This window comes from Somniosus microcephalus, chromosome 11 (genome assembly GCF_052327205.1).
Source record: "Somniosus microcephalus isolate GS21.2 chromosome 11, FLI_Smic_1.0, whole genome shotgun sequence".
Lineage (NCBI taxonomy): Eukaryota > Metazoa > Chordata > Chondrichthyes > Squaliformes > Somniosidae > Somniosus > Somniosus microcephalus.
In genome coordinates, this window is record NC_140997.1 from 137,705,836 (window position 1) to 137,716,395 (window position 10,560).

The following is a 10,560-nucleotide window of genomic DNA, read 5'->3' on the forward strand; positions in this document are numbered from 1 at the left end:
TTACTTGAAATAAACAAAATAACAACAGCACAGATACAGGCTAGCAGGCCGGCAAAAGGATCACAAGGCAGTGAAACTCAAGACTGAGCAATGAACATAAACTAAGCACCACTTAAATAGCAGGCATATAACCATGCACAGGTGAGTACAATTAGGAATAAAGAAGGAAACAATTAAGAGTTCATGGTGCCCTCTGGTGGTGAGGCTAGGCAGAACCTGGGTCATTCCTGACAGGACCCCCCCCCTAGGAACGGCCCCTGATGTTCCCCCAGAAGGTCCATGGCGACGACGAAGAAAGTTCTGCACTAAATCGCGATCCAGGATGTTCCGGTCCGGGACCCAGGAGCGTTCCTCCAGACCATATTCCTTCCAGTCCACCAGGAACTGGAGGCCCCCGCGAACCCGGCGAGAGCCCATTAGGCGATGGACTGTATAGGCAGGCTGGCCTTCGATGATGTGGGGAGCAGGAGGAGGCCTCGTGGTGGGCGCCAGGAACTGATGGCCACTGGCCGGAGCTGGGAGACGTGGAAGGTAGGATGAATCCACATGGAGCGGGGCAGCTGGAGATGGTAGGACACCGGGTTGACCTTCCTCAACACCGTGAAGGGACCGATGAAATGGGGCACCAGCTTGCATAGTTTCGTTCTGCAGGAGTGAGTCGGCGAGAAAAGAAGGCGCAAGGGTGCAGTTTGTTGTCGTTATACCGCTGGGACAAAACAGCACCCATTCCTATATCAGAGGCATCCACCTTGACAATGAAGGGGAGTGAGGGATCCAGAATCACGAGGACAGGAGCAGGCATGAAGCGCCGCTTGAGATCCTCAAAAGCCTGCGCAGCCTCAGCGGACCAACTGAACCGGGTGGAAGCGGTTTTGGTGAGGGCGTTGAGAGGGGCAGCAATGGTGCCGAAGTTCCTGATGAATCTCCGATAGAAATTAGCAAACCCCAAGAAACGTTGCAACTGTTTGAGAGAGGTGGGTGGTGGCCAATCTCGGACAGCTTGGGTCTTGCCAGGGTCCATTTGGATGTTGCCGCTGGAGATGATGAAGCCCAGGAATGAAACTGTGGAAACGTGAAACTCACACTTCTCAGCCTTGACAAACAAGAGGTTATTAAGCAGACGTTGCAGGACTTGCCTTACATGCTGGACATGATCGTGAAGAGTTTGGGAGAAAATGAGAATGTCGTCCAGGTAGACAAAGACAAAGTGATTCAGCATGTCTCAGAGGACATCGTTGATGAGCGCCTGGAACACAGCAGGGGTGTTGGCCAATCCAAAAGGCATGACCAGGTTCTCATAGAGCCCGGTAGGTGTGTTGAATGCCATCTTCCACTCGTCCCCTTCGCGGACGCGGATGAGGTTGTAGGCGTTGCGGAGATCCAATTTTGTGAAGACTGCGGCTCCCTATAGTAGCTTGAAGGCCGTCGACATGAGCGGAAGAGGATAACGGTTTTTTATAGTAATCTTGTTAAGGCCACGGTAGTCGATGCAGGGGCGGAGACCTCCATCTTTCTTACTCACGAAGAAAAAACCGGCACCAGCAGGAGAGGTGGACGGACGGATGAAGCCAGCGGCGTGAGCGTCATGGATGTAATCCTCCATGGCGGCGGTCTCTGGAGCAGAAAGGGAGAAGATCCTACCCCTAGGTCGGCATGTCCCAGGCAGGAGGTCAATGGCACAGTCATATGGCCTATGAGTGAGAAGTGATGTGGCTCGAACCTTACTGAAGACCTCTTTTAAATCCTCATACTCGGGAGGCACTTGGGACAATTCAGAGTATGCTGGGGGCTCCTGGGGCTGGGAAGGAGACTTGGAGCGAAGACAGGTGGTATGGCAGGCGGAGCCCCATTCCGTAAGCCGGCCGGCGGCCCAATCCATGCGTGGATTATGGCAGGCCAACCAAGGGTAACCCAGAACTAATGGAAACTCGGGAGAGTGGATAAGGGAGAATTGGATGGTCTCGAAATGTTGTCCTTCCACGCCCAAACACAGGGGGGCAGTAAGATGGTGAATAGTTCCGGAGCCCAGGGGTCTTCCATCCAGGGCGATAACAGTGAGAGGGTGAACTGGATGGGTCAGTGGAATCTTGAGCTGTTTAGCTGAACCCAGATCCATGAAGTTACCATCGGACCCAGAATCCACCAGGGCCTTAAGATCATGTTGTTGATTGCCCCAGAAAAGGGAGGATGCCAGCAGGACCCTAGAAACAGTGGGGCCGGGAGGGATGGCTATGCTCATCTCAGGTCCCTCCACCCTGGACGAGCCCTGGCTTTTCCCACCAACTTTGGGCAAGAAGAACGAAAGTGGCCCGGTTCCCCACAATAGAGGCAAGATCCCCCTCTCATTCGGCGATCACGTTCAGGCTGCGAGAGACGAGTTACTCCCAACTGCATGGGCTCCTCTGGAGCAGTCAAAGATGGACTCGGGATGGCTCGGAGGCTCTCGGATGGCTTCGAAGCAGGGAAGGCTCTTGTCTCCGGAAGTGGGATGAAAAAGGAGCGGCGTTCTCTTCGCCTCTCACGGAGACGATTATCCACTCGAATGGAGATATCAAAGAGAGACTCCAAATCACTCACTGGATCTCTGGAAGCCAGTTCGTCCTTGATTTCATCTGTGAGGCCGTGGCGAAAAGTGGCGATGAGCACCTCCGAATTCCATTGGCTCTCTGCAGCGAGAGTGCGAAACTCAATAGCGTAGTCTGCAACGCTACTAGCCCCCTGGCGAAGCCGAAGCAGTTTGTTAGATGCCTCTCTCCCACTGACAGGATGATCAAAGACCCTTCTCATTTCCTCAGAGAAAAGTTGGTAGTTTGAACATGCCGGAGTTTGCTGTTCCCAGACGGCCGTAGCCCAGGTAAGTGCTTTGCCGGTGAGTAGCGAAATGATGTAGGCTACTCGGGAACGGTCACTGGGAAATAATGAACCTTGCAGTTGGAAAGCCAGGGGACACTGGGTTAGAAAGCCTCGACATCCTCCCGGGTTACCGTCGTAGCGCTCGGGTGCAGGTAATCAGGGTTCTTTCAGAGGGGGAGGCAAAACTGGAGGAGCGGGTAACGGTGCTGGAGTAGCTTGGGTCGCCTGACTCTGGCTCTGTTGGAAAGCAATGACGAGGGCCTCCAGCTGTTTCTGGCTTCGGGAGAATGACGTGGCGAGGCAACGCAGTTCGTCCAAGACCAGTTGTAGCTGTTCAAAGACTTGTCGTAGCCATTGGTCCTTCTCTGCTGGGTCCATGTATGGCTCAGTCTTGCTGTGAGGAATGGAACTTGGTGAACCCAACTGCAGGAAGGCAAACTGAGGCAGAGGTTAGGTTGCAAAAACAAAGATAGACTTTACTTGAAATAAACAAAATAACAACAGTACAGATACAGGTTAGCAGGCCAGCAAGAGGATCACAAGGCAGTGAAACTCAAGACTGAGCAATGAACATAAACTAAGCACCACTTAAATAGCAGGCATATAACCATGCACAGGTGAGTACAATTAGGAATAAAGAAGGAAACAATTAAGAGTTCATGGTGCCCTCTGGTGGTGAGGCGAGGCAGAACCTGGGTCATTCCTGACATATAGTTAGGCATGCCAAACAAGGAAAACAGTTGGCAGAGGCATTTAATTACAACAGCACTAGTCACATCCGGACAGGGGATAACAAAAGGGAACCGAGAGTACTCGTCTATAATATTAAGAAAATAGACATTACGGTCGCTTGATGGAAGGGGACCTTTAAAATCGAGACTCAAACGCTCAAATGGTCAAGTTGCTTTAATAAGATGAGTTGGCTTGGACGACTTATAGAAGCGGGGTTTGCATTCAGCACAAACACGACAGGTTCTGGTCATTGTCCGGACCTCCTCAATAGAGTAGGGTAGATTGTGGGACTTAATGAAGTGGTTCATTCTGGTAACCCCAGGGTGGCAGAGTGCGTCGTGGAGACTTTGAAGCTTATCTATACCTAGACTAGCACATACTCCTCGTGACAAAGCATCCGATGGCTCATTAAATACTCCAGGCCTGTACTGAATATCATAGTCATATGTTGACAGTTCTATTCGTCATCTTAAAATCTTATCATTTTTGATCTTGCCTCTCTGCTTAGTGTTGAACATAAAGGCCACGGACCGCTGGTCAGTAATGAGCGTAAAACGTTGGCCAGCGAGATAATGTCTCCAATACCTGACTGCTTCGATAGTCGCCTGTGTCTCCTTTTCCACTGAAGAATGTCGAACTTCTGGTCCTTGCGATGTATGAGAGAAGAAAGCTACTGGTCTACCAGCTTGGTTAAGAGTTGATGCCAACGCAAAATCAGATGCATCACTTTCCACTTGAAAAGGGATCTTCTCATCCACGGCACATACCACTGCCTTCTCAATGTCCCATTTGATACTAAGGAAAGCCTCCTGAGCTTCTGCCGATAGCGGAAAAGACGTCGACTTAATAAGAGGTCAGACTTTACCTGAGTAGTTAGCCACCCACTGGGCATAGTACGAGAAGGATCCCAGACACCACCTTAAAGCTTTTACAGTGTGAGGTAAAGGTAATTTCTTAAGTGGGCATAATCTTTCAGAATCTGGCCCGATTACCCCATTCTCCACAATGCAACCAAGACTACACAAACATGTAATATTGGAGGTACACTTGTTTTCGTTGTAGGTCAGGTTTAACCTCTTTGCAGTCTCTAGGAACTTCGCGAGATTTTGATCATGCTCCCGTTGGTCGTGCCCACAGATAATAACATTGTCCAGGTACGGGAATGTTGCTTCCAACGCGTATTCATCCACCATACGATCCATCTCCCGTTGGAAGACAGATACCCCATTCGTCACTCCAAAGGGCACCCTAAGGAACAGGCGCCCATTAGCTTCGAAGGCCGTATAAGGTCGGTCTTCTATTTTAATGGGGAGTTGATGGTAGGCAGACTTTAAATCAATGGTGGAGAACACGCGGTACTGAGCTATCTGGTTCACCATCTCAGAAATACGAGGCAAAGGATAGGCGTCTAATTGGGTATACAAGTTTATAGTCTGGCTATAATCGACCACAAGTCTTTTCTTTTCATTAGTTTTAACCACCACCACCTGGGCACGCCACGGGCTATTACTGTGTTCGATGATTCCCTCCCGTTGAAGCCTTTCCACTTCCTCTTTTATAAACGTTTTATCTTCTGAACAATACCGTCAACTCTTAGTCGCTATAGGTCTACAATTAGGAGCAAGGTTCGCGAACAAAGAAGGCGGACTTACTTTTAAAGTAGAAAGGCCGCAGTCTGCGAGTGGAGGCTGAGATCCACCATACTTAAGGGTAACGCTCTCATGCTGACACTGGAAGTCCAAGCCTAAAATTAAGTTCACACACAACTGAGGTAATATGAGGAGTTTAAAGTCCTTATACTCCGTATCCTTAATGGGCAATGTGACTTTACAATATCCAGTTACCTCCGAAGTAAGCGACTTGGACGCCATCACAATTTCACTTCGAGTAGGATACTGTGAGGTTGCCGGTTAGTTCCCTCAGTAACCCCTAGATGGCACCTTCGCTTGTTTTTTTCCCGTTGCTAATTGTTACTAGTTTCTCCTGTGTTTATTACTTAACTGCCTTTTATCAGGTTTATTGGTTTCACTTGTTTTTGCTTGTATTTAAGTTCTGTGGTTTCTTCCCTCTGTGCTCAGTCTTGACAAGCCGTTTGCCTAGTGGTAGCTTGTCTTGAGCTCCTATGTTTGTAACTCTTTACCTGTGTGATTCTAGTAAAGTACTTTTATTTAAGACTGCATACCTGCTTCTCACCTCGTCTGTCTGCACTTGGGTCCAGAACCAGCCTCGCCCTGACAGCAAGACTGAGTCAGTATGGACCCAGCAGTGATGGAGGAATTTCGTTCTATTCTCTCCAATCAAGGTGCTTTCCTCGGCCGCCTTGAGCAACTTCTCCAAAGCATTTCGGACAAGGTAAATACGTGGACTCAGACCATTCAACACCCAGCCGCTGTGGCTTCTGCTCAGGATCCACCGGTCGCCGACCTCCAGACTCACCGAGAGCCTTGCCTACCCGCGCCAGAGCGCTATGACGGTCATCCAGGCAAGTGTCGCGGCTTCTTGACCCAATGCTTCCTAGTTTTTGAACTCCAACCCTCCATGTTCCTATCACCCCGCTCTAAGGTAGCGTTCATCATATCACTACTCTTGGGAAAAGCTCTCGCCTGGGCTACCGCTATCTGGGAGCAGCAATCTTTCATCTGCTCGGACATTTTCCTTTTCACCGAAGAGATGAGCAAAGTCTTTGACCATCCTGTGAGTGGACGGGAGACAGCTAAGAGACTTTTGAATCTCCGCCAGGGCAAATGCAGCGTAGCCGACTTCGCCATTGAATTCCGCACACTCGCTGCGGAAAGCCGCTGGAACACCGAGGCCCTTCTCTCCACGTTTCTTCATGGCCTTTCCGAATCTATCAAAGATGAACTGGCATCCAGAGAGGTTCCGGAGGACCTTGACACGCTCATCTCCCTTGCCATCAGAGTGGATAACCGCCTCCAGGAGCATGGTAGAGAGAGGAGATTCACTACTTCCACAGAGGTGAGATCTTCTGGTGTTTCGAATCTGACCAAGAGTTTCCAAGTACCCCCGAGTCCACCTGTTAGCACTGAAGAGGAACCTATGCAACTCGGCAGAACTTGGCACTCCCAGTTTGAGAGACAGAGGAGATTGAGAGAGGGGCGTTGTCTTTACTGTGGCCTGCCTGGCCATCTCAGAGCCACATGCTCTGAGCTTCAGGAAAAGGCCAGGAGGATTGGGAAAATACTGACAGATCAAATCCCTTCTCCTACCCCTTCTGTCTTCCAAACCCTGCTTCCCGCTTGTCTCTCTTGGGAGGGACAACAGTACAACCTCCAGGCGTTTGTTAACTCCGGGGCCGCTGGCTGTTTTATCGATGCCACCCTTGTGCGCAGCCTGAAAATTCCTTTCTCCCACCTTGACAAGCCTTTACAAGTCACCGCCCTCGACGGCAGGCCCCTTGGTTCCGGGCGTATTCATCATATCACCAGAGTATTACATGTCCAAGTAGGGGAGAGACATCAAGAGTTGCTGCAGTTTCACCTTATCGATTCACCTGAGCTCCCTCTCGTTCTTGGACATCCATGGCTCTCTCTTCACAACCCTCACATTGACTGGACTACCGGGACTGTGCTGGAGTGGGGTCCTTCATGTCTAGCCAACTGTCTTAAGGTCTTCCCTAGTCTGCCCCGTCCTTCCTCTCCCGAGCCAGCTGATCAGCTGGACCTTGCTCATGTGCCCCCTGAATATTCGGACCTCCATGCTGTGTTTAGTAAGAGGCAGTCCACTACACTCCCCCCACACCAGTCCTACGACTGTGCCATTGATCTCCTGCCTGGCACTAGCCCCCCTCGGGGTTGGCTCTACTCTCTCTCTGACCCTGAGAATGTTTCCATGGAAGAATACATCAAGGAAGCCCTCGCTACAGGTTTAATTCACCCTTCCACCTTCCCAGCGGGTGCTGGCTTCTTTTTTGTAAAGAAGAAGGATGGTGGTCTCAGGCCTTGCATAGACTATCGGGGGCTTAACAAAATTACCATTAAGAACCGCTATCCTCTCCCTTTGATGTCTTCAGCACTTGAGCAGCTGCAGGGACCTACCATCTTCTCCAAACTTGACCTCCGCAATGCGTACAACCTGGTCCGCATTAGGGAGGGGGATGAATGGAAGACTGCCTTTATCACCCCTAGCGGTCACTGGGAATACCTCGTCATGCCCTTTGGTCTCACTAACGCTCCTGCTGTCTTCCAAGCTCTGGTCAATGACGTGCTCCGGGACCTGCTGAACCAGTTCGTGTTTGTTTATTTGGATGATATTCTCATCTTCTCAAAGTCCCCCCAGCAGCATGTCCAACACATCAGACGGGTGCTGCAGAGGCTTTTGGAGAACCGTCTCTTTGTCAAATCCGAGAAATGTGAATTCCACGTCTCTAAGGTCACCTTCCTGGGCTATGTCATCTCCTGTGGAAGCATCCAGATGGATCCTAGCAAGGTTCAAGCCGTCTTGAACTGGCCGCATCCCACGTTGGTTAAGCAGGTTCAGCGGTTCCTGGGATTCGCCAACTTTTACAGACGCTTCATCCGCAACTTCAGCTCCCTTGCCGCCTCCCTTTCCGCATTGACCAAGGGCTCGTCTTTACGGTTCAGTTGGTCTTCTGAAGCAGAACGGGCCTTCCAGGAGCTCAAACAATGCTTCACCTCTGCTCCCATTCTGGTACACCCTGACCCCACCCTGCCCATTATCATAGAGGTGGATGCCTCAGATATTGGAGTCGGGGCTGTCCTGTCCCAGCGCTCCCCTAAGGACCAAAAGCTACATCCCTCTGCCTTCTTTTCCCATTGCCTGAAGCCAGCAGAGAGTAACTACGATGTCAGCAACAGGGAGCTCTTGGCAGTTAAGTTGGCCTTGGAGGAGTGCAGACACTGGTTGGAGGGAGCAGAGCATCCTTTTCTCATCTGGACTGACCATAAAAATCTGACATATATCCAGGACGCCAAGTGCCTCAACCCTCGGCAGGCCAGGTGGGCTCTCTTCTTTAACCGGTTCAACTTTCTCCTGTCTTACCGCCCAGGGTCTAAGAACCTCAAACCGGATGCCCGTTCTCGCCAGTTTGACCCCTCGGAAAAGGACCGGACCCCAGAACCAATCATCCCCAGTTCCTACATCATTGCTCCCGTCGCATGGGAGATTGAGACTGTGGTGCGAGGGGCCCAACATCAGGAGGCTGACCCTGGAGGAGGCCCTCCTCATAGCCTTTATGTTCCCAGTCAGGTGCGCGCCCAGGTCCTTCAATGGGGGCACTCTTCTCGATTGACTGGTCATCCTGGGATCCATCGGACTCTCGAGTTCCTTAAGAGGAGGTTCTGGTGGCCCTCTATTGAAGCCGACACCCGGGCCTTTGTCTCCACTTGTCCTGTCTGTGCCCAGAACAAGACATCCCAACAACCTCCGCTTGGTCTCCTGCATCCCTTGCCCATCCCCAGCCATCCCTGGTCTCATATCGCCCTGGATTTCATCACCGGGCGACCTCCATCTGTGGGATTCACTACCATTCTAGTTGTGGTCGATCGCTTTTCCAAGGCTGCTCACTTCATCCCTCTTGTCAAGCTTCCCTCTGCCAGAGAGACTGCCCAGCTGGTTGTCCAGCATGTCTTCCACCTCCATGGCTTGCCCCTGGATGTCATCTCTGACCATGGTCTCCAGTTCTCATCCAGGTTCTGGAAGGCTTTTTGTTCCCTCCTGGGTGCTTCCGTCCGTCTCGCCTCTGGGTTCCACCCACAGTCTAATGGCCAGACTGAGAGAACCAACCAAGATCTGGAGAGGGTGCTAAGAAGCTTTGTGTCCTCCAATCCCTCCACCTGGAGCAAGTATCTGGTCTGGGCGGAGTACGCGCACAATACCCTTCAGAGCTCCTCCACTGGCCTCTCACCTTTCGAATGTCAATATGGCTTCCAACCGCCACTCTTCCCTGAACAGGAGAGGGAGATAGGAGTCCCGGCTGCCCAGGGGTTCGTCAAACGCTGCCGCCGTACCTGGAGGAGGGTCCAATCCACCTTGCAGCTCTCTTCTTCTCGGCAGAAAGTGCAGGCTGACCGACACCGCCACCCAGCTCCTCGGTTCCGGACCAGACAGAAGGTCTGGCTGTCTTCCCGGAATCTTCCACTCCATGTGGAGTCCCACAAGTTGGCTACCCGGTTCATCGGACCTTTTAGGATTTTGGAAAACGTAAACCCTGTGGTCTACCGGCTCCTCCTTCCTCGGTCGATGAAGATACATCCCATGTTCCACATCTCTCACCTCAAGCCGGTACTTACCAGTCCCTTGGTTCCTGCTTCCAGACCTCCCCCCCCGCCCCGCATGATTGACGGTCAGCAAGCCTACACTGTCCATCACCTCCTTGATAGTCGCCGGGTTAGGAGGAGCATTCAATACCTGGTCGACTGGGAGGGTTATGGTCCTGAACAGCGTTCCTGGGTTCCGGCCCGGGACATTTTGTATCCTGAACTCATCAGGGATTTTCGCCGTCGCCACTCTGATCATCCAGGAGGAATGTCAGGAGCCGTTCCTAGGGGAGGGGGTCCTGTGAGGGTGCCGGTTAGTTCCCTCAGTAACCCCTAGATGGCACCTTCACTTGTTTTTTTCCCTTTGCTAATTGTTACTAGTTTCTCCTGTGTTTATTACTTAACTGCCTTTTATCAGGTTTATTGGTTTTACCTGTTTTTGCTTGTATTTAAGTTCTGTGGTTTCTTCCCTCTGTGCTCAGTCTTGACAAGCCGTTTGCCTAGTGGTAGCTTGTCTTGAGCTCCTATGTTTGTAACTGTTTACTTGTGTGATTCTGGTAAAGTACTTTTATTTAAGACTGCATAACTGCTTCTCACCTCGTCTGTCTGCACTTGGGTCCAGAACCAGCCTCGCCTTGACAGATACACCTTCAATGAACAGGAGTTAACAAGGTTGGGGTGTATAAAACTTTCAGTACTGCCACAGTCTATCAAACACCCAGTAGGGTGACCATTAATC